This window comes from Mustela erminea, chromosome 15 (assembly GCF_009829155.1).
Source record: "Mustela erminea isolate mMusErm1 chromosome 15, mMusErm1.Pri, whole genome shotgun sequence".
Lineage (NCBI taxonomy): Eukaryota > Metazoa > Chordata > Mammalia > Carnivora > Mustelidae > Mustela > Mustela erminea.
The window spans coordinates 21457821-21482465 of NC_045628.1; the positions used below are offsets into that span (position 1 = coordinate 21457821).

The following is a 24645-nucleotide window of genomic DNA, read 5'->3' on the forward strand; positions in this document are numbered from 1 at the left end:
ATTGCCCATATAACTTAACCCCTTGATAATACTGAATAGCAACATCTAATGTCTTTCTGATTTGATAATCAATGAATATACTTACATTTTAATATTTTATTTAATAATTTGCTGAAGAAGTTGACAATTAATATATTTTGAAGTAGTCCTGTGTTGTCTTACATAAAATAAAATGTTTTATAAGTATACTATTTATCATATAGCATTTTTAAGGTAAATCATAAGTTCAATTATCTAAAGAGAGAAATTCGGTGAGATGAATATTCACAATTAATATTTATATCTATTTTGTAGGAATCCATATCAAGCATAGACTATATTCCTTCAGCTCCCAACATTTTCTTATGATGTTTGTAGAAGATCAAGCAAGAGAATAACTGAACTATGCAGTTACCCCCCCTTAAAATAATTTACAGGCTCTTCTAACACTTTGGTAATGGAAAGTATCAGAGGTAGAGACTCTTGATTTATTTGAGATGATAATTTTTAAGTGAAAATGACAAGTCATACATTTTTGCATCTTATACTTTATTAATATTTTCAGTGCCAATATTTGCTCTCTCCTCTTCATTTTCTGAATTATCACAGGTTTTAAAAACACGTCTAGAGGCTTTTGTGATCCACTTGCTATGTGAATGGAAGCTTGAAAGAATTGCTGCTGCAACCACTTAAGCTTCCTTCAAATTTCTTAGGACCAGCTGTTCTTCGTATTTCCAGTGTTTGATAGGAGAAATAATCAGATTGCTCTATTCCTACAAGACAGCACTGATCACTCCCCGATAAAACTGGTATGTGTAACTGAGAAAAAAGATATGTATTGTTTTAATATTTATGTGTATGATTACAAAAAAGGTTTCTCTGAAAATATATGGTAACTGTAGTCTTTAATATTTCTGCATGTTAAACATGTATTTTAATTTTTTTCTTTGTATAACATCTTTACTTCATATTCTATAAGTTCCTGGAAGAAGAAAGGCAAAAATAACTAATATTCTTAATTTAGAAATTATAGTGGAATTTGATGGCCTATCAGATATAATCATTTTAATCCCCCTATAAGACAGTATTAAATACTGACCTATGAAAGTGACATTAACGGACATAACGTGAAATCCATATTTTTGTAGTATTAATTTTTCAGAGAATATACCTATTATATTATCTTTTTAAAAATAAATCGTGAGCTTATATTATGCATGGGTACATGTTTAGAGACTCATGTTTAGGGAAAGTGGAACTCCAATCACACAGTGCGAGATCTTTGCAAACAGCTGCTTTGGAAGGTAATCAAGAAACTTATATGATATCATGGTGTTAATCAGTAATCAACTTTTGACATAGAGCGCTAATTATTTGTTTTATAAAAGAAATTTGCAGGAACATACACATCAATAATTTTAATAGTTAAAATAATAATTAGTTGTTATGTCTCTTGCTGATAGAATGATAATCACAATGTATGAGTTCTCAAATTCTGATTTTCTTAACAAAATAGAATTCATATCATTTTTTTCTGTCATAGAAATGGATATATTCAGTCTTGGATCAATAAGGAGGTATCTTATTTACCCAGTGCAGCAGCCTCTGTTCATAAAACATCATAATCTTTTCTTTCTTCTCACTACTCTTCTGAAAAGTGAAATTGTCTCTCTCCTATCCAGAAGTAGAGGAGTGTATGTCACTCACTCAATCTGAAACAATGGAATATTGTAGAAGTAATGATGTTGGACCAGCAGTGAGCACAGTCTTTAAATGGCTAGCCATTTACATTTTCCAGAAACCCTGTAGGAAGTGCAATTACCCTGAGACAAACATTTCATTAGGGGGGAAAAAAACCTGAAAGAAAGCCAGAGCCTTAGAAACGAGATGAAATACAGACAGGGAGAGAACGAAAACACTTAAGATGTGTAAGAAAAGGATCCGCCAATTCCAGGCACTCCGTTTTCTGCCAACTAGACATGAACCACAAACAGGGCCCTTCTACAAAGTCATGAAAAAATGAAATTTTAAAATATTTTTTAAAAGATTTTATTTAAGTATTTGAGAGAAAGGGGGAGAGAAAGAGCCTAAGGAGGGGGAGTGGCAGAGAGAGAGGGAGAAACAGGCTCCCCTCTGAGCAGGGAGCCCAATGCAGGGCTTCATCTCCAAGTATCATGACCTGAGTCCAAGGCAGAGGCTTAGCCCACTGAGGCTCCCAGGTGCCTGAAATTTTTTATTTTAAACCACTACTTTGGCTGGTTAGTTATGAAGAGATCTAAAACATCCATACTTGCATGGAGGAAAAGTAAAAACCTAGTGAAAACATAGGTTATTGAATTCTATTAATAATAGAGAATAGTAGATCAACAATTAAATTTAGACTGCATAATGAACTTCAGTTACTTTTTGGCTGCTTAATTTGTTTTTCCTTTCAGGAAGTGTCCTTTCCCCACTGATGGTGTCAGCATTGTCACTGTTCTGCGGTACTTTTCCTAGATAATGACCCTGGATAGTCAATAATATCCCATTCCACTCCTGATATAGTGATGGTATTAGAGGTTATACAAAGGTAGATAATAAGAATCCTTTTATGAGATCATTACTGATTCTAGGAATGAGAGAATTTCTCTTTTTAAAATGGATATGACTGAGAAACAGGTGATCCTTGGACTGCCAGGGGATATTAAGTCCAATATGTAGAAGGCCCGCCTAAGAATTAACTTTAAAAATACATAAATCAAAGTAAATCAAAGTGAACAGAAAAGGATAGACAAGCTAGACCACTGATGACATCTTTTGAACCTCAGGGCCCAGTCGTATCTTAAGCAAGAGCTTGCCCTTTCATTTCACAGAACAAGCACACAGCAAGATATGTTTCCTCTTCAACTAGTTAAAACTGGTGTTCTATCACTAACCAAACAAACCCTATGGAATATTTTATGATCTGTAGAGATGGAAAGGAATCATTACAGAGATCCTGTCCATCATGAATTTATTATGAAGTTAAATTTACCTTGGATGTTGCCTGAACATTCATTTCAAAACAATTTTTAAACATGTATTATATGCAAAATATGTACTGGACATACCGAGGTAAATATACGTGTCTACACATGTTCTCAAGGAAGTAATAATAAGCCAAGACTTCTTATATTATTAGGTAATACAAAAGTAATGGATTTCAAGAAATGAGAATTTTGGATTAAAACAGAGCCATTTATTACCAAGAGTTCCCATGGGAGCATGTAGCTATTAAACACTGGAAAATAAATTAGAAGAACCTTTTTCGTCACCCTCTCCTTTTGTCTAGTCCATTTTTTTTTCCTTTTATCAGTTGACCTCATAGTGCACAAATCTAAAGAGATTAATGTGCCCATACAACACTCGAGTTGTTTGAGTGCATACAGCAGTATTATAGGAAAAACATTTCTAAACTATTATTTTCAAATAGTTCTTCAGTTTGGACTGGATAACTTACATAGGTAACAGTATCAAATGCATTTGAGGGTGTGATTTCACTTCTACTATCACATCCAGCAGAATGATACTCCAATGTAAGACACTTCCATCATGGAGTGAACCATGCTATTAGCTCTTCCACTATTTAGTTTCTTATATATTTAGCAATACATGATTTCCTCAGCTGAGTCAGTCTCCTCTCAATACCATAAACAGGTTTTTTTTTTTTTTATTACTTTCTTTTCGGCGTAACAGATTTCATTGTTTATGCACCGCGCCCAGTACTCCATGCCGTATGTGCCCTCCATAATACCCACCACCTGGCTCCCTCAACCTCCCCCCGCCGCCCCTTCAAAACCCTCAGATTGTTTTTCAGAGTCCATAGTCTCTCATGGTTCATCTCCCCTTCCAATCCATAGACAGTTTATTAATGTTCATTTCTTAAAGAAATATCACTCTTCCTCTTAAGACTTTTGATTTGCTCTAATCTGGGACCTATATCTCCTCTAGGCTTTACTGCATATCTGGCATGTTAGGAATGCAGTTAATGAAAATTACAAAAATAATAACACAGATAGTAATTAGTATTCCTAGGCCTTTCAATAAGTGCTTTATCTTTAATAATTCAATTACGTTTATTTTTAAAAGTTTTACACATGAAATTTTGAGGTAAATACAGAAAACCTGATTTGCCCAAGGTCATACAACTAACAGGTGACAAGGGCAGGATTGTAACATAGGACTCTGTCTCAAGTACTTAGAAGGTCTGAAAATGACTTTTAGTGATCGTTTCAGAAGGTATAAAATTTTATTGAAAACTGTTGCTTTATCATTTCCCTTCGTTCTAGCTCTTTGAAAAAATCTGATGGATGAATCTGCAGCCCATGTCATGTTGGCAGCTGAAACTTCTTCCAATCAACATAATCTCTCCTGTCTGTCTCATTGACTCGCTGAACTCTGTAAATATATCTTTTCTTACGTACTTCCATCAGATCAGTTTCCTCACTCCCGTTGGGAATGCAGACCAGCAAATTTCTGGCTATCAGCTTGTGCACCCAGCCCCATTGTTTTATACAGGATTGATTAGTTTCCCCTGGCAGGATGCACCTTTTTTACTGTAAAACAATATGTGACAGTCTTGTCTGAAATTTGCTACTGGGTAAGTCCCCCCAGGGATTCTTCAAGTAATATTCATTGCATTTTCCTCCATTGTTCAGTCCTTACTCATGAACAGTGATTCAAAATTACAGATCTCTAACAGCTTTTATCGGTACTTTTTGTTCTGATACTTCTTTGCAACCATACTGATTGCATATTCCCTTTCTCTTTTTTCTTTTATATGTTTCTCTCCAACCATTCATGTATTTACTAAAATTACTTCTCAGTAGCTTATTCATAAATTTGAGTCTACAATGACCACTTATTTCTTGAGATCCAGATTCGTATTTCCAAACTATATCCACATCAAGAAAGTAGACAATCAAGCAAACAAACACACCCCAAAGCAACTTATCTCATAATTCCTATCCTTAAGGATGTGCTATCTCCAGGTAGTAATGTATTCTATACAGTTACTCTGGATTCAAACTTGTCATTGTTCCTCTTCCTCCTAATTTACACTTACATTCAATAAGTAACAAATTGTATTGATTCTATCTCAGCAGTGTTTCTAAATCCCTTTATTTCAGTTGCAGTTAACTCCTTGATTTCATAACAGATTATCTCCCTCCTATTACACCTATCCTATCCCCTCCTAGACAATGTTCAGGTTATTCTGCAAAGGAAAATTTTGAACATTCTCAAGGATATACTACTTCCCATATTTCAGATAATAAATTGTCATTTTATTTTGAAGACTATATAATTTATAAACAAACACATTTTATAATTATATTTTGCATATAATTATGATATATAATATACATACTAAAATAAGTAATGAAATATATAGACTTTTAGAGATGTCTTTCATTTTCCTCCCTTAAGCTCATTTTATAAATGTATTTAGATTCCTGGGAAAAGAGAGTATGCTAACTATTGTTAAATAAAGATTTAAATACCTCATAAGTCAACTCTCAACATTAATTAGCAGCCATCAACAGGGAACTTGAGATATTCATACTTTATTCATATAAATTCTATATTTTATTTCAAAATAGAAACCTGAAATACAAAATTAAAATATTATCTTTAGATAATTATCAAGTTTTTTCACTAAATGTTTATCAAATTTTATTAAAATTTTAACATTTTTATGAATTTTATAAATTGTTCATTATTTTCTACTGAGGACTTTAAGGAAAATTGTAGAAATACATATACACCCAAGTGCCTCCCCAAATGAATCTAGTTAAGTAGAATGAAGAGTATAAAATCCATGTCAAAGTTAACTGAAATCATTCCAGATCCCTCAATATTTGATATTTTCAAGGACAAAACTAAAATAAAAAATGTCTATAAAATAAGATTTCTTTATTTCTTAATTTCTCTTTCTATTGCTTTGCTATTGGTGTGTAGAAATCCCACAGATCTCTGTACTTCGACTTTGTATCTGTGACTTTACTGAATTCGTGTATCAGTTCTAGCAGTTTTTTGGTGGAGTCTTTCAGATTTTCTATATAGTATATCATGTATTCTGCAAATAGTGGAAGTTTTACTCCTTCCTTGCTGATTTGGAGGCCTTGTATTTCTGTTTGGTGTCTGATTGCTGTGGCTAGGACTTCCAGTACTATGTTAGATAATGGGGGTCAATTACAGCTTATTCTTTTACATTTGTGATTAAAATTAAATAAAAATTATACTGTTGGAACATACAGTTTAAAGTTATAGAATCTTAGTAACATTTGGCTCAATTAATTATTTGTTAAAGTTTAAGAAAATACAAAAGGGCTATGAAATATAAAACACTCTTTTTTTTTACTATGTTTATAATAGATTTTATCTTATATGTACCTAATATCCATGCTTAAGTAATAATTAATAGTATATTTTGTTAATATATAAAGTTAAATATCATATATTCATACTTAGTTATTTGTGTTTTGTTTTCTAACTATTTAGTAAGTCTTTTATTAATGTAGGCAGCATTTACTGTGGACACTAAAGAGTGAATTGCCCCTATGTTAAATGAGGGAGAAAATCATTTGTCTCCAAATGAGGTACCCTTTGATAAGGACTTTGTTCCAGTTTAATTTAAGAAATGAGATGGAAAGATACAGATTTTATATATGAACAACAGCTCTTGAGGCCATATATAAGAAGACATTATTACCCCTATACTTCTCAAAAGATTTTATCTGATTTACATTCTTTTAGAAAGACCTAAATAGAATAATTTCTATATTCTTACTCTCTTTATGATGTTTTTATTTATACACTTTTTTATTATTTTATTATCTTTGACTATATTTAATGCTTATGCTTGTTTACTTTCAACCGTATTGGCTCTTTGATGTGGAGCTTTGTCAAATTATTTTTATCTACTTATACTTTATAAGCCTCAAAATATTTAGTACATTGATAACTCTAATACATAACCGTTACTGGAATTTCAAAATTCATCAGGAGAAACTAAAAAAGAAAAGTTTCTTCCTTTTTTTTTAATCTTTAGCTTAAAGTATTATCTATTGCTGCCATAATTACTAAAATTCTTTGAACTGAATCTCTGCTTTTCTCTTCTTCTTCTCCTATCTCTATCCCCAAAGCCTTTGATTAAAATTTCTTTTTTTTTTTTTTTTTTTTTTTTTAAATTTCAAGTCTCTTAACAGCACTCCTTCTTTCTGAATAATGCCCACATGCTTATAGGCATTCCCTTGGGGTTTTGTTCAATTAAAAATATCACATGAGATATAGAAAATTCAGAACTAATATTCAGAGCATTTATTCCTAATTACCAGAAAATGTTCTAAATAAGGCACATTTGTACTTGGGACAAAACTAATGTAATATATTGGAGTTGTATGAGACGTGGTAGGCATTCAGCAAGGATCATATAATTTTTAAACTAGATATTTCAGATTTACTTAAAACTGCTTAGCTTTTAGCAGGCTGAACTAGTTTTGCTACATAAATAGAGTAACAATGAATAAGGAATAGAAGATGATGTGGAAAATGATTATTAATAGACTGTTTTACATAGCATCTTTTTAAAATGTTGACCTTGAAATCAAATAGAGATTTGGGAAGTTAAAATTTATTTTATGAGAGAAAGCATATCAAAACTGAAATAATTAACAGATTGGAGTCAATGAGTATAGGTTTTTTTTTTTTAATTTTCTTTACATTTGTGGTGGAAAATACATGACTAAAGAATTTATGTAGTCTGTTCTAACCTGACCCCGAGGACTGTCCTCTAACAATTAATTGTGGTCTTTTCCTCTGAGATTTGGTTTGACTTTTAATTGTGGTCCTTTCCTCTAACGGAGATTTGGTTTGACTTTATTCTAATAAATTAGCCTCTGTTGTTCATCATTTTAAATGCTCCAGTGAACACACACATTTTCCAGTTTCAAATGAATCCAACTGATGCATTTCCATAAATGTACCTTGATGCTATGTTTCAGTAGTTTACAGAAGTTCAAGTTAGCTTCTCGTTAAAGAAAGTTTCGAGAAATGAGAATTTAAAAATTTACATCCCATTGTTATGGATTCATGTATCTTTTAAAATATTAACTCTGTATTTCTAACAGAGTGTTATATCTCAAAATGTAAGGAAGCTATGATACAATCAGAAGAACAGAATGTGTTAACTGATGTATTTTTTAAAAACAACTTTAGATATTGTAGTCATTTTAGATTGGCATTACAGGTGATTTGAAAAAAGAAAGTCTTCTGGTCTTTTAACAAACTGTTGGCAGCAAAATGGTGTAGATACTAATAATTTAAGATACATTTGAAAATTCTGTCATGATTTTGGACTGTATAAACAGAACACACAGGTTAAGATAACAATAATTAAAGCAGTATTTTCAATAATTGTTTTAATTATTTTATTATTATCCTTAATATCCAGCTACTTTTGATCACAAGTATATATGTAAAATTATTTCATTTGCTTATAGATGAATATTTGGAGAAGATAACTCACTCATTACACTTCCAAGGATTTTTCTCACACACACAGATTTAAACGGGGAAATACTGAAATATTAACCTCTCATTTACACACTTAGAGTAGTACAGATTGCCCCCACATTAATTTTAAAAATAGCATATCATATAAAGTCTTTTATGACCTGATTCTTGTTCTTTTTTATTATGCTGACAGCCACATTTGTAATTTTAATATTACTTCTCCCTCCAGGGCAGAGGTACATTCATTCATTTCTACCTGGAATTCTTTTTCCTACCTTCACCATTTCCTATCATCTGGTAAATACTATATATTCATTATGATTCAGTTTCAGATTTCTTCTTTGTCCTCTCAAGACTCTCAGGTTAGTTAGTACATCACATCATCCTTTTAGTAACATTCTCAGCAGCTAAAATGATATGCAGAATAAAGTAGGAATGCAGTATTCAACTGTGTCTCATTAGGAGCCCAAAGAAATAATTGCACACAACCAAATCACACTCTTTGAGATTAGTTTGAACTGCTTCTTTTAGTGATCCTTTTTAGAGTGGAATACAGATTGGGGAAATGAATGAGTAAATGTTAGAAATTTAGAGAGGATGAGAACAATATTACAGAGGGACTAGATTGAGGAAAACTGTAAAATTTTAAGTGGTTACAGTCTACTTGGAGATCATAAATGAAGTAGATGTAGGAACTTTAGAGACTTTAAGAAGTCAGATTTGATCTTATGAGAGATTCTACCTGGAGCATTTTAGATCTACCACTAGATTTTCAGTCCCAACAAGTATATTGAAAAAGAGTTATACTTCAAGAAAGCGGGAAAAATAAAATAAAGTAATGAGAAATGAAGAAATAAAAGAAAAGAAAAAAAGTAAAACACTGTTAAAATTGTGGAAAGGCATTCTAGGTGTATCAGTATAATGAAATCCCACCACTCTGATGATGCTGTCCAGAGTGAACTCTACTGACCATCCTCAACCTTTTCCATCTCAGCCTCAATTTACACCATTCAAATTCTTAAAAATTATTGAAGACCCAAGAATGATTTATGTGAGTTATATCTTCCAAGATTTATGAATTATAAATTAGAGTGGAGAAATTTTTAATATATTTACTCTCTTAAAAATAATGAAAATAATCCCATCTTATCATAAGTAACACATTTTAATAAAATGCAACCGCATTCAAAAAAAATTTTTAGTGATTTTTTAATTTAATTTTATTTTTTCTGTGTTCCAAGATTCATTGTTTATGCACCACACCTAGTGCTAGATGCGATACATGTCCTTCTTAATACCCACCACCAGGCTCACCCAACCCTCCCCACCCCCCACCCCTCTAAGGCCCTCAGTTTGTTTCTCAGAGTCCACAGTCTCTCATGGTTCATCTCACCCTCTGATTTCCCCCAATTCACTTTTTCTTTCCTTCTCCTCATATCCTCCATGATATTCCTTGTGCTCCACAAGTAAGTGAAACCATATGCTAATTCACTCTCTCTTCTTGACTTATTTCACTCAGCATAATCTCCTCCAGTCCCATTCATGTTGATACAAAAGTTGGGTATTCATCCTTTCTGATGGAGGCGTAATACTCCATTGTAGATATGGACCACATCTTCTTCATACATTCATCTGTTGAAGGGCATTCTGGCTCTTTCCACAGTTTGGCAATTGTAGCCATTGTTGCTATGAACATTGGGGTACAGATGGCCCTTCGTTTCACTACATCTGTATCTTTGGGGGTAAATACACAGTAATGCAACTGCAGGGTCATAGGGTAGCTCTATTTTCAATTTTTTTAAGGAATCTCCACACTGTTTTCCAACGTGGCTGCACCAACTTGCATTCCCACCAACAGTATAAGAGGGTTCCCCTTTCTCCACATCCTCTCCAACAAGTGTTTACTGTCTTGTTAATTTTGGCCATTCTAACTGGTGTAAGTTGGTATCCCAATGTGGTTTTGATTTGAATCTCCCTGATGGCTAATAATGATGAACATTTTTTCATGTCTCTTTGTCATTGGCCACAACAACTTTTTTCAAGACATGCTTCCAAAGGCAGAGGAAACAAAAGCACTTTTGGGACTTCATCAAGATAAAAAGATTCTGAACAGCAAAGGAAACAGTCAACAAAATAAAGAGGCAACCCACATAATGAGAGAAGATAATCATAAATGACACTATAGACAAAGGACTGATATCCACGTTCTATAAAGAACTCAAACTCAACACTCAAAAAACAGATAATCACATCACAAAATGGGCAGAAGGCTTGGACAGACACTTCTCCAAAGAAGACATACATTTTTAAAAACAAAAGAAAATTTAATAGGTGAATGACATTGTTTTGCATTTTTGGAATTTCTGTAATGAATAGCTTAATCTGTTGCCAAATGTTTTGGGTGAAGTCTATAAAAAATTTCTGTTCTACACAGATGTGTATTTGAAAAGAGAAGACCTCGAGGACCTCAGGGGTCCTCAGATCCCATGTTGATGATCATGTTGATTAAAGGGAATATGAAAACTGATCAAATATGAGACTGGTATAACTCTTAGGTAAAAATATAAATGGTTTCATCCAACTGCTTAACATACAAAGCAATATATATATATTTTTTAACTTGCCAAGACTAATTCCTAAAAGAAGACATTTTAACTCCTTAATGTATACCCTGGGATGTAACTGAATATTTATTAAACAACTTTCATGCTGCTGCAAGGATTTGCAACAATATCATTAAATTCTAGAAAAGTAGTCTTATGAATGTGTTTTATGCAGTTAGTCTCTTTCTTTTGTAACAAGGCAGAGACAACATAACAGAGATCAAAGGGACTTTCACTTCAGCCCAATGAGTACTTGTACATGTTCTGGGAGTGCACCTGAGCAGATGCAGCCTAGCATTGTCACAGTGACACAATATACATCTACATGTTAGGTAATGATAGAGAAGAATTTGCTTCTATTATTCCACACCTTTCCTATCTTCAATAGGCCTCATCTCTTTCAAACATCTGCTCCCCACATGTCCATCAAACGCTCACTAGTAATAATGTTTATTATTTATTTAATTATATCTCATTAACAGCTAATTACATGTGCAGCTAATTATATGTCACCTAGAGGCTTTATTTCTTATACAAAGATGGATCATATTGGTGGACTTAGTATTTCTCTTATGACATTTGGCTAATCCATCCCTGCGCAGTACTGAATTTCTCCTTGATTAACTTATATGGAATAAATTATCTATGTTTTCAGAAACAACTATTTTTTTAAATTAATGTATAATATATTATTTGCTTCAGAAGTACAGGTCTGTGAATCATCAGTCTTACACAATTCACAGTACTCACCACAGCACATACTCTCCCGAGTGTCCATCACACAGCCACGCTATCCCTCTGTGCCCCAGCAGCCCTCAGTTTGTTTCCTGAGATTAAGAGTCTCTTATGGTTTGTCTCCCTCCCTGATCCCATCTTGTGTCATTTTTCCCTCCCTTTCCTCATGAACCCCTGCCCTGCCTCTCAATTTCCTCATATCAATGAGATCATATGGTAATTGGATTTCTCTGATTGGCTTATTTTACTTAGCATAATACAGTCTAGTTCCATCCACATTGTTGTGAATGACAATATTTCATTTTTATGGCTGCATAGTATTCTACTATATGTATGTATATATATCTCACATCTTCTTTATCCATTCATCTGTTGATGGAGACATCCAGGTTCTTTTCAAAGTTTAGCTATTGTGGACATTGCTGCTGTAAACGTTCAGGTGCATGTGCCCCTTCGAATCACTACATTTGTATCTTTGCGGTAAATACCCCGTATTGTGATTGCTGGGTCATAGGGTAGCTCTATTTTCAACTTTTTGATGAACCTCCATACTGTTTTCCAGAGTGCCTGCACCAGTTTAAATTTCCACCAAAAGTGTAGGAGGATTCCCCTTTCTCTGCATTTTCACCAGCACCTGTTGTTTCCTGACTGGTTAATTTTAGCCATTCTGACTGGTGTGAAGTGGTATCTCACTGTGCAAAACCAACTATTTTAAAAACAGATGTCTTTAAGTCAACCTTTTCTTACCCTTGTCTACTACTACTACTACTATTTACTGGATGTATATACCATGTAAAACAGGACAATATGCACTTCAAAGAAGATACAAGACATTCATACATGTCCAAAGTATCTATATGAAAATAACCAATAATTCACAATGAAAAAGATAATGAATAAGTAGTATGAATGAGTTTTTATAAAAGGAAAATTACCACCTTTTCTTCAATCATATAACCATATTTTTTCTACTTGATTTCTTGTCTTAAACAATCTATGTTCTTCCTGCAAATGTGTCCTATTAGCCACATATTTTATCAGCTCTCAATATGTTCTTTCAGAACTCTACTTTCTATCAGATAATATTGCTGTTCCATTGCTTTAACCTTTGCTTTTGTGCAGATGCTTCCTGAACTTGTATTTATAATTCCTCACCCCAAATCTGTCTGGGAACATGACCAGAGATTTTTCACTTTGAAATCACTCTAAAATCCAATTTTTGCTTTTATTCGTATCACTAGCATTTAGATCATGGACTCCATATGTCTCACTTAACAATTTTGCCAGTGTCCAAACTGTTATTTTTATTACCACACTGAGCAGCTTTCAGTGCATTCAAACACTTGCCATTTTATCTTCCCTGAAACAGAGGTGCATTTTGCCATTGTAGTGTTCGAATCCCTTAATATGGATCATGAACTAACATCCAGACCCACATGTTAAAATTTGAGTCTATCCCTCCCTTATCCTTCATTGCTCTTCTTTTAAAATTCTTATTCAAAAAGACAGAAAGCTGGATAAAAAGAAAATAGATGGAAAATTGCTAAAACAATTTAAGGGGCAAGAAAGAGCAAGGGTAGGTGTGCTGATGGTCAGCTGCTATGCAGATAATTTATGACTTTAAAGGAAAGTTTCTCCTGACAATTGGTGGTCAATGAAAAGAAAGGGGGAAAGAGACCATTTGGTTCCATAAAGATGAATATGCTTTATTTAAGGAAGGTGCTTCAGCCGCTGTCAAAAACAGAAAAAAAGAGCATGCTTGGAAATTCTCAGAGGCTTCAACAGGCAATCCAAATGAACTGGCCACATGTGTAACAACCACTAAATAAAAGCAGATTCAAATGAACACATTTGAACCTGGGAGTTGTTCCAATATTTGATTCATCTAGCTTTGTAGGAAGGTGAACCATCTGTTTAATCCCGTGCTGGTACTACAGCAAGGGAATGAGGGGCAGGTGCACTGTCATCCAAATGGAAAGGATAAGTGGTCTTCAAAAACTGACTGCATGGGTATAGTTTCTAATGAAATATTACAAAATCAAAAGGCTCTTCAGTTGGTCATAGTGACATCTTTCTAGATATGTCTCCTGACCCAAGGGAAACAAAAGCAAAATTAAACTATAGGGACTACATCAAAGTAAAAAGCTTTTGCACAGTAAAGAAAACAACCAATAAAACTTAAAGCCAACCTACTGAATAGGAGAATACATTTTCAAATGACATATCCAATAAAGGGTCAGTATCCAAAATACATAATGAATTGATATAACTCAACACTGAAAAAACAAATAATCTAATTTAAAAATGGGTAGAAGACACAAACAGACATATTTCCAAAGAAAACATGCTCATGGGCAACAGACACTTGAAACCCACTCATGTGAGCTCAACATCACTCATCATCAAGGAAATGCAATGTCAAACTACTATTTGGTATTTGGTATACTCACACTGTCCAGAGTGGCTAAGACCAAAAATTCAAGAAATAATAACTGTTGACAAGAATGTGGAGATAAAGGAACCCTCTTACAACTGTTGGTGGGAATGCAAACTGGTACAGCTACTATGCAAGACAGTATGGAAATTCTTCAAAAAATTAAAAATAGAACTACCCTACAATGCAACACCACACTACTGGGTATTTACCCAAAAAATGCAAAAACACGAATTTGAAGGGATATATGCACCCCCATGTGTATTGCAGCATTATTTACAACAACCAGTTAGGGAAGCAGTCCAAGTTCTTTCCATTGAAAGAAGAATATATAAAGAAGATGGAATATATGTATAAAGGAATGTTAGTCAGCCATAAAAATGAATGGAATCTTGCCATTTGTAACAACATGGATGGACTTAAAAAGTATAATGTTATGTGAAATAAGCCAGCCAACTGGAGAAAGACAAATACCATATGATTTCACACATATGTGGAATTCAAGAAATAAAACAAATGAACAAAGAGAAAGAGAGAGGGAAACCAAAAAATAGACTCTTAACTGTAGAGAACAAATAGATGTTTACCAGAGAAGAGGTAGGGGAAAGGAATGGGTGAAATAGATCATGGAGATTAAGAATACCTTTATCTTCATGAGCGTGAGCACTGAATAATATATAGAATAGTTGAATTCCAACCATATCGTATACCTGAAATTAGTATAACACTATATGTTAACTACACTGGTATGAAAATGAAAATGAAAAAAATAATAAATAAATAAGTAACATAAAACAAGCTGAACTCATAGAAACAAAGAGTAGATGGGTGGTTGCCAAGGGCTTAGGATATGGGAAATAAGACATCAATCAAAGGGTATAAAGTTCCAGTTATAAGAAGAATAATTTCTGGGGATAAAAATGTATAGTATGGTGACTATAGTTAACAATACTGTATTGTATACTTGAAAGTTATTGGGAGCATTGTTTTTAAATGTTCTCATCAAAACAACAAAAATTATAGTTATGTGAGATTAAAGGATGTGTTAAAAAACCTTAGTTTAGTAATCATTTCTCAATATATGCACGCATCAAATCATCATATTGTGCCTCTAAACTTATACATTTTCATATGTCAGTTCTATAACAATAAGCTGATGGAGGGGAAACAAGCTCTTTGACTGGCAGAAAAATTTGAACCTACATTAAATCTTTTGACAGAACTGACATAAATTTACTTCTGATCATTATGTACCCAATCTAGTGGAGATATTTTTGTATCACTATGAAAAAAAGAATGACTTTGATCAGAGGGTTTAAAACTAGGGATAATATAAAGTATACAGTACATGTGTAATGTTACCTTCCTAATATCTGAGAAAATAAAGGGAAATCTGTAATCTATATGGCCATAAGAGATTTGGATAAGCCATGGTGGGATGGTGGGTCTGAATAGTTGTGATAGTTATAGAAGAAAATACCCCATGACACTGCAGAATCAATCAAAGAAAGAGACCTCTCATTAACTTCATCACCCATAGGAAGAAGTTCTTCCTTTGAGCAAAGCGTAATCCTAAGGTAAGGCTAAATAGTAAGAATTATTTCCCTTACGAAATTACACGTTTCCATCTTAGAATCCAAGTGAGGAGAACAGAATTAATCAATATCTAGTTTTTAGTTTGTGAGGCATGTATGACTATAAATGATTACACTAACAAGCATGAAAGTCTATCCATTCTCCTTATTATCAAGAAAAGATCTAGCTATATTTTAGCTTTTACATTCAGGTAGGACATGCTTTTACTGTTGCTGATGTTTATTTTTTTTCTTTAAAATTTCCCAGGGCAAAATACATAATACATATAATGAGTTAGAAATGATCGTTATTCATTTATAGCCTCTCCAGTTAGAGTGAAATACTGTCGTTTTTAGGTCATTGTATAATGGTGTTTCTGGCATACGTGAATTGAATAAAGTAACTTTCAGTGCCAAGGTTAATGTATCAACTTCAGGTAGTTGCTTTGTTGAATTTTGTTAAATATTCTTGAGCTTCTCTAACCCTCTGAGACAGACTGAAATGAAAAGGAATTTAATTAGTGTGTGCTGGGAATGTAATGTGATACATTAAGTTTTTATTAAGAAAACTGGTACTGAACCACAATGTTATTGGTTCTGAAATTATCTTTCTAGATAAAGAAAACACACATATGTGTAGATACACAGAGTAAATGTAAAGGGAGCCTATCAAATAGGACTAATTCAATGAAAGTTTACATCATAAAATGATTTTGAAGGAAAATATTTTTCTTATACCACGTAAAATTCAGAAATAAAGCTCCTGTTTAATTTTGGAAGCACTGTTCAAGAGCAGTTAGGCTGTACCGTTTTAGTCATTGGGATTCAGTACTTCTATGATTAATTTCAAAGGCACATTGGTCCAGGATTATTATTAGGTTGGTCTGTTAATGCAAAATCTGTCAAGAAGGCCTTGAAGTGGAAACTACACAGATGCATACAAAGTTCTAGTTTAAAATACCTTTAATTCAAGGATTTGGCTATTTTAGTTTCATTTGGGGAAGGAAGCTCAAAATTAAGACAATTAATCCAATTGACCCATGTTCTTAGCAGTGTGTAATACATTTTTGGGAATAAAAACACTGATACTTCTCAAAAAAGCTCAGTTTAATAGAAACCTGTTTATTCTAAGGTGTTAATATGAATTAAAATTAATATTATGTTAAAAATTAATAAAAGTGTGTATAATAACATACAAAATGAAAGAGATAAATTTCATAAATGGCAAAAGTGTTTTCCAGAATTGTAATGTTTGACTAAAACAGATAAGACTTTTTTCCCCTCTGCCTCATCATGCCCACAGACAGTATTTATATTATTTTGATATTAAATAGTCATGTGTAACTATCTCATATATTGCAGTTGAAATTTAAATTTCCAATTCAACTAATCCATCATCACACTATTTAACCTGATTTATTCACTTTAATATAATCTGTGATTTAAATTAACTGAGTAATTATTTGACCTTACTTTTAGTTTAATGCATGCAAATACAATGTCATAAAATAACCATTCTATTTTATATCACCTTGACTACCTCAATCATTCACTATTAGAAATCAATCACTTAGAATATTTTATATAGATTTTCTAACTTCTATTATGGTTAGTTTAAAAAAGGAAATTGCATCTTTTGACCCAAACACCATAAAACGTACCACAATGTCATGTGTTTTTCTTATAATCAGTAGGTTTATTTTCTTTCTTTCTTTTCTTTTTTTTAAAGATTTTATTGATTTATTTGACAGACAGAGATCACAAGTAGGCAGAATGGCAGGCAGAGAGAGATGGGGAAACAGGCTACCTGCTAAACAGGGAGCCTGATGCGAGGCTCGATCCCAGGACCCCAGAATCATGACCTGAGCCTAAGGCAGAGGCCCTAACCCACTGAGCCACCCAGGCGCCCCAGTAGGTTTATTTTCTAAAGAATACTACAAACAAGTCTGACTTATGATGGTTCAACTTAATTTCTTTTTTTTTTTTTTTTTTTTTTTTTTTGGTTTTTTGATAGTCCAAAAGCAATACACTTTTAGTGGAAACTGAAGTCAATATTTAAATTAAATTAAGTTCAAAAATTAAATGTTGAATTTTGCCCTTTCCCCAGGCTAGAGATAAGCAGTTGATATTGTCTCGTGATGCTGGACCCTGGCAGCAAGCCACAGCTCCCTCCCCATCAGCCACGCCACCACGAGGGTCAAACAACTGATATACTTAGCAGTAATTCTATACCCATCCAGTGTTCTGTTTTTCACTTTCAGTAAGTATTCAACAAATTACAGGAGGTAGTCAATATTTTATTGTAAAATAAGCTTTGTGGGCAAGGATTTTGCCCAACTGTAAAAAGTCTTGTGAGCATGTGTAAGGTAGGCTAGGCTAAGCCATAATGTTCCAGAGATTAGATATAGTCAGTAGATTTTCAACTTAATGATACCTTCATCATACAGCGAGTTTATCAGTATATACCCTATCATAAGTTGAGGAAGATCTGTAGTTCTTTTCAAAGTTTCTTTTAAAGTGACAAATATATTTTTTAAAACTAAATGGATTCTAGAACATATGTAATGCAAACTTGTAGATTTTAAATCTTTTATCCTCAAAAATTGTAGGCCTTTTGATGAATAAGCATCACTTTTAGTGCTTATATTTAAGGAGACTTATTTTGCCAGCCAGGAAGGGAGTCTTGCCAGGAACTGAAGCGACAGGTGCCTTGTTTTTGGACTTCCAGCCTCCAGAACTGTGAAAAATATGTGTCTGTTGTTTAAGCTACCCCGTCTACGGTATCTTGTTACGGCAGCCTGGCTGACTTATACATCTGCCAGTATCATAATATTACCTCAAAATGAATTACTAGTCAAAATAATATGCAATGTATATTCTGAACCCAAAGCAAGTCATCTCTTTTCTGTTTCGAATAGTAGAAATATACATAATGTAACCAGTTCTTCATGACTTTATGTTTTTCATTAGTCACAACATTAGCAGCTGTGTTTCTCCTTACCAAAAGATCCTAGAAATAAATGCAGGTGTTCCTGGAGACAAATGCAAATGATATCAACTTCCTCATATTTTAATCTACTGAGTGTTTAATTATGAAATGCAGTCTTTAGATTTTATTTATGTTAATAGTAATGCCATACAAAATAGATGGAGAGCAAGAGTTAAAATTTCAGAAAAGTTCATGAATTATTCTCATCATCAATCACGTCATTGTTGACAAATGCTCCATATGTTCATAACGTCTCGTCCTTTGCTTGATTTTTAATGTGCTTTGAATATCAATACTTGAATAAAACCATGTCTCAGTCATAAAAGGAAGATAGTAAGCTACTCGGTAATTTTAAATGTTAATTTACCTTTATAACTGTAACAAAATCCTGACTTACATCCTTTGCTACAATTATATATATATGTATCTTACTTACTTAACCAAAATGGGAACAATGTAAAACTAGGGCCCATGTTTTATACTGTTTCCTGATTTTAATAACAATTACAGGGCCACATTTCAACAGGTGTTATGAAGAGTGCACAAAATTTTATAAATGAGAGTTATTCATAAAATATTTTGTAATTCTCCCTCTGACCTTCACCATGTGGTTGTGACTTGAAAGTCTTGGATACTTTGCCTGTGTTCATCGAAAATGACTTCAGGCAAGTTACTTAGACTCACTGCGCCTCCTTCTATCATTAAAAAGGAGGATGTTCAGGGTACCGATCTCATTTTTGTTGGGGGAATTATAGGTTTTGTTAAGCCCAAAGTATATTGCTAGATACGGAAGTTCTATATAAGTGTTCACTACTATTTTCTAATTATGTTTGATTATATTAATATTAATTTATCATTTATGAAAATACGAATATATGCTAAGAGGCTTCTGCAAACATTCGCTGAACACAGAGGGGTATTTAACAAACTCAGGCAAATGAATCCAGTTGGCAATGCCCAGTGGCTCCATGCTCTGATTGTTGTGATTCAGTCCTCCGGATGCATCTTTGTTGGGGACTCATTTATAGAAACACCCCAAATTCTCTTACTAGTCAGTTTACCTTTTCATGTTCCCTTTAAATTTTTTTTTAAGATTATTTATTTATTTATTTGAGAGAGAGACAGTGAGAGAGATCATGAGTGAGGAGAAGGTCAGAGAGAGAAGCAGACTCCCCGTGGAGCTGCGAGCCTGATGTGGGACTCGATCCCGGGACTCCAGGATCATGACCTGAGCCGAAGGCAGTCGTCCAACCAACTGAGCCACCCAGGCGTCCCTTCATGTTCCCTTTAAATCGCTCCCCACCACCATCCCACTTCTCTTTATTCTGTACATTCCTATAAATTCAGAAGTGAATTTTTAATCTGTGAATTTGTAATCTGTGCTGGGGGACATAACTTCCTACATGGATAAATTCAAACTTATACTGAGCCTTTTCTTTCTTTTTTTTTTTTTTAAGATTTATTTATTTATTTGACAGAGACAGATCACAAGTAGGCAGAGAGGCAGGCAGAGAGAGAGAGAGAGAGGGAAGCAGGCTCCCTGCTGAGCAGAGAGCCCAACATGGGACTTGATCCCAGGATCCTGAGATCATGACCTGAGCTGAAGGCAGTGGCTTAACCCACTGAGCCACCCAGGCGCCCTATACTGAGTCTTTTCTTGAAGCGACTATTTATTTAGAACAATTTTGCCCCATGGAGTACTGAGTTTTTATAGTAATTATTTATAATTCTCAGAATTTCAAGAAATGAATAAGGAAGCATGCTTGCAAAACAAATGGCTTGTCTAGTTTTAGGCAGCTAAGAAATGACAAATATTTGATAATAGGACTCAAAATTATATGTTATTTTCAAAAGATTGATAGGATCTGTATATATATGAGGAGTAAAAATGTACATTTTGCAGTTTAAAAACTCTCCACTGTGAAATTTCTAGTAGGAGAATTAAAATACTAATACAGGAACCCACAGACCAGAGTCATCTGTGAATGGGAATCAAGGCGTTTGTGAATTTAAGTGGAAAGAATATAGTTCCGTTTTTATTAACCTCAGACAGAAAGAGATTATTTCTTTCAATCATAAATATAGGAAATAAATAAAAGCAGCATATTTGTTAGCAGTAGAACTTAAATATTTTTTTTAAGATTTTATTTATTTATTTGAAAGATCACAAGTAGGCAGAGAGGCAGGCAGAGAGTGAGAGAGGAAGAAGCAGGCCCCCTGCTGAGCAGAGAGCCCGATGTAGGGCTCAATCCCAGGACCCTGGGATCATGACCTGAGCCGAAGGCAGAGGCTTCAACCCACTGAGCCACCCAGGCGCCCCAGAACTTAAAGATTTTAATACAATATTGCAGCTTTTGCAGATATCCCAAATAAGTTTTTCTCATTACTACTTCAAAATTATCATTGTTATTAAATATGCTGCTATATCTTATCTTACCCTGTTAGTAAGGAAACATAAGTTCTAATTTTTGTGGTTTTATTTTGATAAGTAAATTTTACACAGTCTGTTTCCTCTGCATACTCACATCTTTTATTTTATGTATTTAAAAAATATTCTGGAAAGTGATCCATTGTCTTTACTGCACAATCCAAAGGGGATCACATACAGAGAAATTTAAGAATTTCTTTACTACAATATATGGTACCCCAAAAAATGAAATTTTGAGAAATGCATTCAAAACATGGGTTGATTTTGTTAAGCAAAAACAAGGTTATGACTTTTCTTGTATTTCACAGGGTATGGAATAATACAAAAACATAATTATACTATTTACATATAGACTTTATAACATCTTACTAATGGGCTTAAAAGAATGGTACAGGGTAATATTATAACACAGTCAGTTAACAGATCCAAAGATACCAATTAAATCAAATTTCTGATTTTTTTGAGAATATACTCATTAAGCACTTACTATCATATTTTGGGGCCAAAGGAGAAAAGACCTGTGCAAAATACCCAGTCATTTGCAATCATTATGATTTTTATGCCCTGGATGGGTATAAAAGGATATAAAATAAAAACAATGAATAACAATATGGAAAATGAAAAAAGAATACAATGGAATGGAACAGAGATGTGAACAATGTTCTTTTATAAAACAAAAGAGAAATTTTATTATACATGCGAAATGCTTCTTGACTAACTTGAACGGTAATTTTGTTGAACAACAGGGCCCTGAGATAGAAGACACCACTTGTTAAAAGAAAACTTGGGTGGTGACCAGAAATTTGGTTTCCATCCTATTCAATCTTAAGACTCTCACTCTATGAAGCTGCTTCTCATGAACTGGGGGCATTTCAGAATTAGATAATAGAGAAGTTCAGTGAACTGTAATGTGCATTAAGAAATAGAGAATTTTTGTGTTACCTTTGGGGAAAATGTCCTTTGGTTCCACTTGAGATACACTGTCACTGACCTGCATTAAACATAAAATGTAATATTGATTTTTAAATGCATTTTTAAATGTATTCTACACATACTACTTAGATGAGAAATCTTTTATACTTACAATAAAAACCTTGATAGTTCTACATGATGACTCCGCCAACTGATTTTAGATTAATTCTCCACCAAGCAACAATAGCTAAATAGTAAAATTTGATAATTTTAACTAACTACATGAAATTAATTAGTTCTAACAGCTTATCATTGTTAAGATACACATTTTTATGTGAATTCCTGCTAGGTGTCTCTAATATAACTTAAACACTAGCACTAAATATATAACTATATCTCTACTTAGATATTGATACACACACACACAGACACACACACACACATATATATACATTTTTTTTGTAAAATCTCATTTGAAGAGATATGCATGTGTGAACTGACAAATGGTATCTGTCCAAAATAAATGAGACCCTGTGAACACTCGTTTTTTTGTGATTTTTGCTGATATATGTTAGGATTATTATTTTTTTTTTTAAGATTTTATTTATTTATTTGTCAGAGAGAGAGCGAGTGAGAGCGAGCACAGGCAGACAGAGTGGAAGACAGAGTCAGAGGGAGAAGCAGGCTCCCTGCGGAGCAAGGAGCCCGATGTGGGACTCGATCCCGGGACGCCGGGATCATGACCTGAGCCGAAGGCAGCAGCTCAACCAACTGAGCCACCCAGGCGTCCCTGTTAGGATTATTTAAAGAATTATTTTAAGAAAAAACTATCTTGTTTTACACTCTTCCTTAGTTATAATTTTCCACCTGATTTCTTAATTTTTTAAACTTTTCTTAAACATCTGCTAGGTGCCAGGATGACATTCTGCTGGAGTGGTTAGAATTTCTGCCAACTAATTTCTCAGATCTAGTCTAGAAAAGGGTAATAAATTAACCATTGAAAGGTACCATGATGTATCACAATACAGTATGAGAGACTATGAACTCTGAGAAACAAACTGAGGGTTTTGGAGTGGGGGTGTTTGGAGAGCCTGGTGGTGGGTAATATGGAGGGCAAGTGTTGCATGGAGCCCTGGTTGTGGTGCTTAAACAATGAATCTTAGGACACTGAAAAAATTAAATTTAAAAAAATATATGTATATGCATTTCAATACAAAACATCTGGTTCTGGGGGCACCTGAGTGCCTCAGTTGGTTAAGTGTCTGCCTTGGGCTTGAGTCATGAAGCCAGGTCCTGGAATCGAGCCCCCGTCGGGCTTCCTGCTCAGTGGGGAGTCTGCTTTTCCCTCTGCCTCTTCCTCTCTCTCTCTGTGTCTCTCATGAATAAGTAAATAAATAAATAAAATATTTTAAAAATCTGATTCTGAAGTTTAGAGCTTATATATCTGCAACTGGCATATTATCTATGACTACATAACAAAACGGTAGGTAGTTGTTTTATTATTATGTTACATTTTTATAAATTAATTATGTAACTGAACAAATGAGAGTCTCCAACTGAGTATTCTTGGGAAAGATAATGAGAGCTTCTTGTTGAGCTTATGATATACTTAAGTTGATTTGTAAAGAGCAAGTAGAATTTGTACATCAGAAGAACATGATTACAGAGATGGGCTGGGAGCTAAAACCCATAGTACAATAGAAAATACAGTTTGCTAGAATCTTGGAGAATACAGATGAAGATGGTACTGGTTCCACCTTCATGGAACTCCAAAAGAAAGTGCACCATGAGAGGAACTAAAATGGAAACATAAATAAAAGTTGTGGTAGAATAGAATACTCAGTGGTCCTTTCTGACCGGTAGCAACATCGGAGTGATAATCCTAAGGCACTCTTCTGATCTCTGGAGACGTTACAGAGATTGGTTGGTGAACGTCCCCCAAATGTTTAAAGTCTATTAAAATGGCTAGTTTGTTTTTTTTTTTTTTAAACTTGTAGGACAATAAAATGAAGAATACATAGAAGGAAGGAAGGAAGAATACTTACTGGCTTACAAAGGAAGAAATAAATTTGAAAGATTCTAAAGCAGCAGACTTTAAAGGCATTCATCATCAGCAGTGGAAAGCTAATGGAGGAATGAGTCTAGTTCAGTGCTTCTCCAGGCCTCTGTGTGAAGGGTTCCTGACCTAACACCTCTGTAAAACACAATAGAGATGAATTACTAGAAAAATAAAATGAAAATTAAAAACCATAAGAATATAATTTACTTTTATTACCAGATTCAACAGACTTAAACTAAAGGAATACAACAAGAACAAAAATAAGGAAAAAGAAAAATCTTTCAAAGGGTGTATACATTACTTATTAAAAGTGTGTGAACCCATACTTAAACTGTAAATTTTGAAATTATGAAATTATGATAAAACAAAGTTTTGAGTAGAATAGCAGCTCTTTATATCA

General features: G+C 33.7%; 1 long non-coding RNA gene across 1 annotated transcript; it reads left to right on the plus strand.

Annotated features, from left to right (window-relative positions):
* Positions 1-594: 594 nt before the first annotated feature.
* LOC116574483 lies at positions 595-24219 on the plus strand. Its single transcript, XR_004279339.1, has 3 exons — positions 595-788; positions 17965-18117; positions 24184-24219. It is a non-coding gene; the product is annotated as an uncharacterized LOC116574483 (long non-coding RNA).
* The last annotated feature ends 426 nt before the right edge of the window (positions 24220-24645 follow it).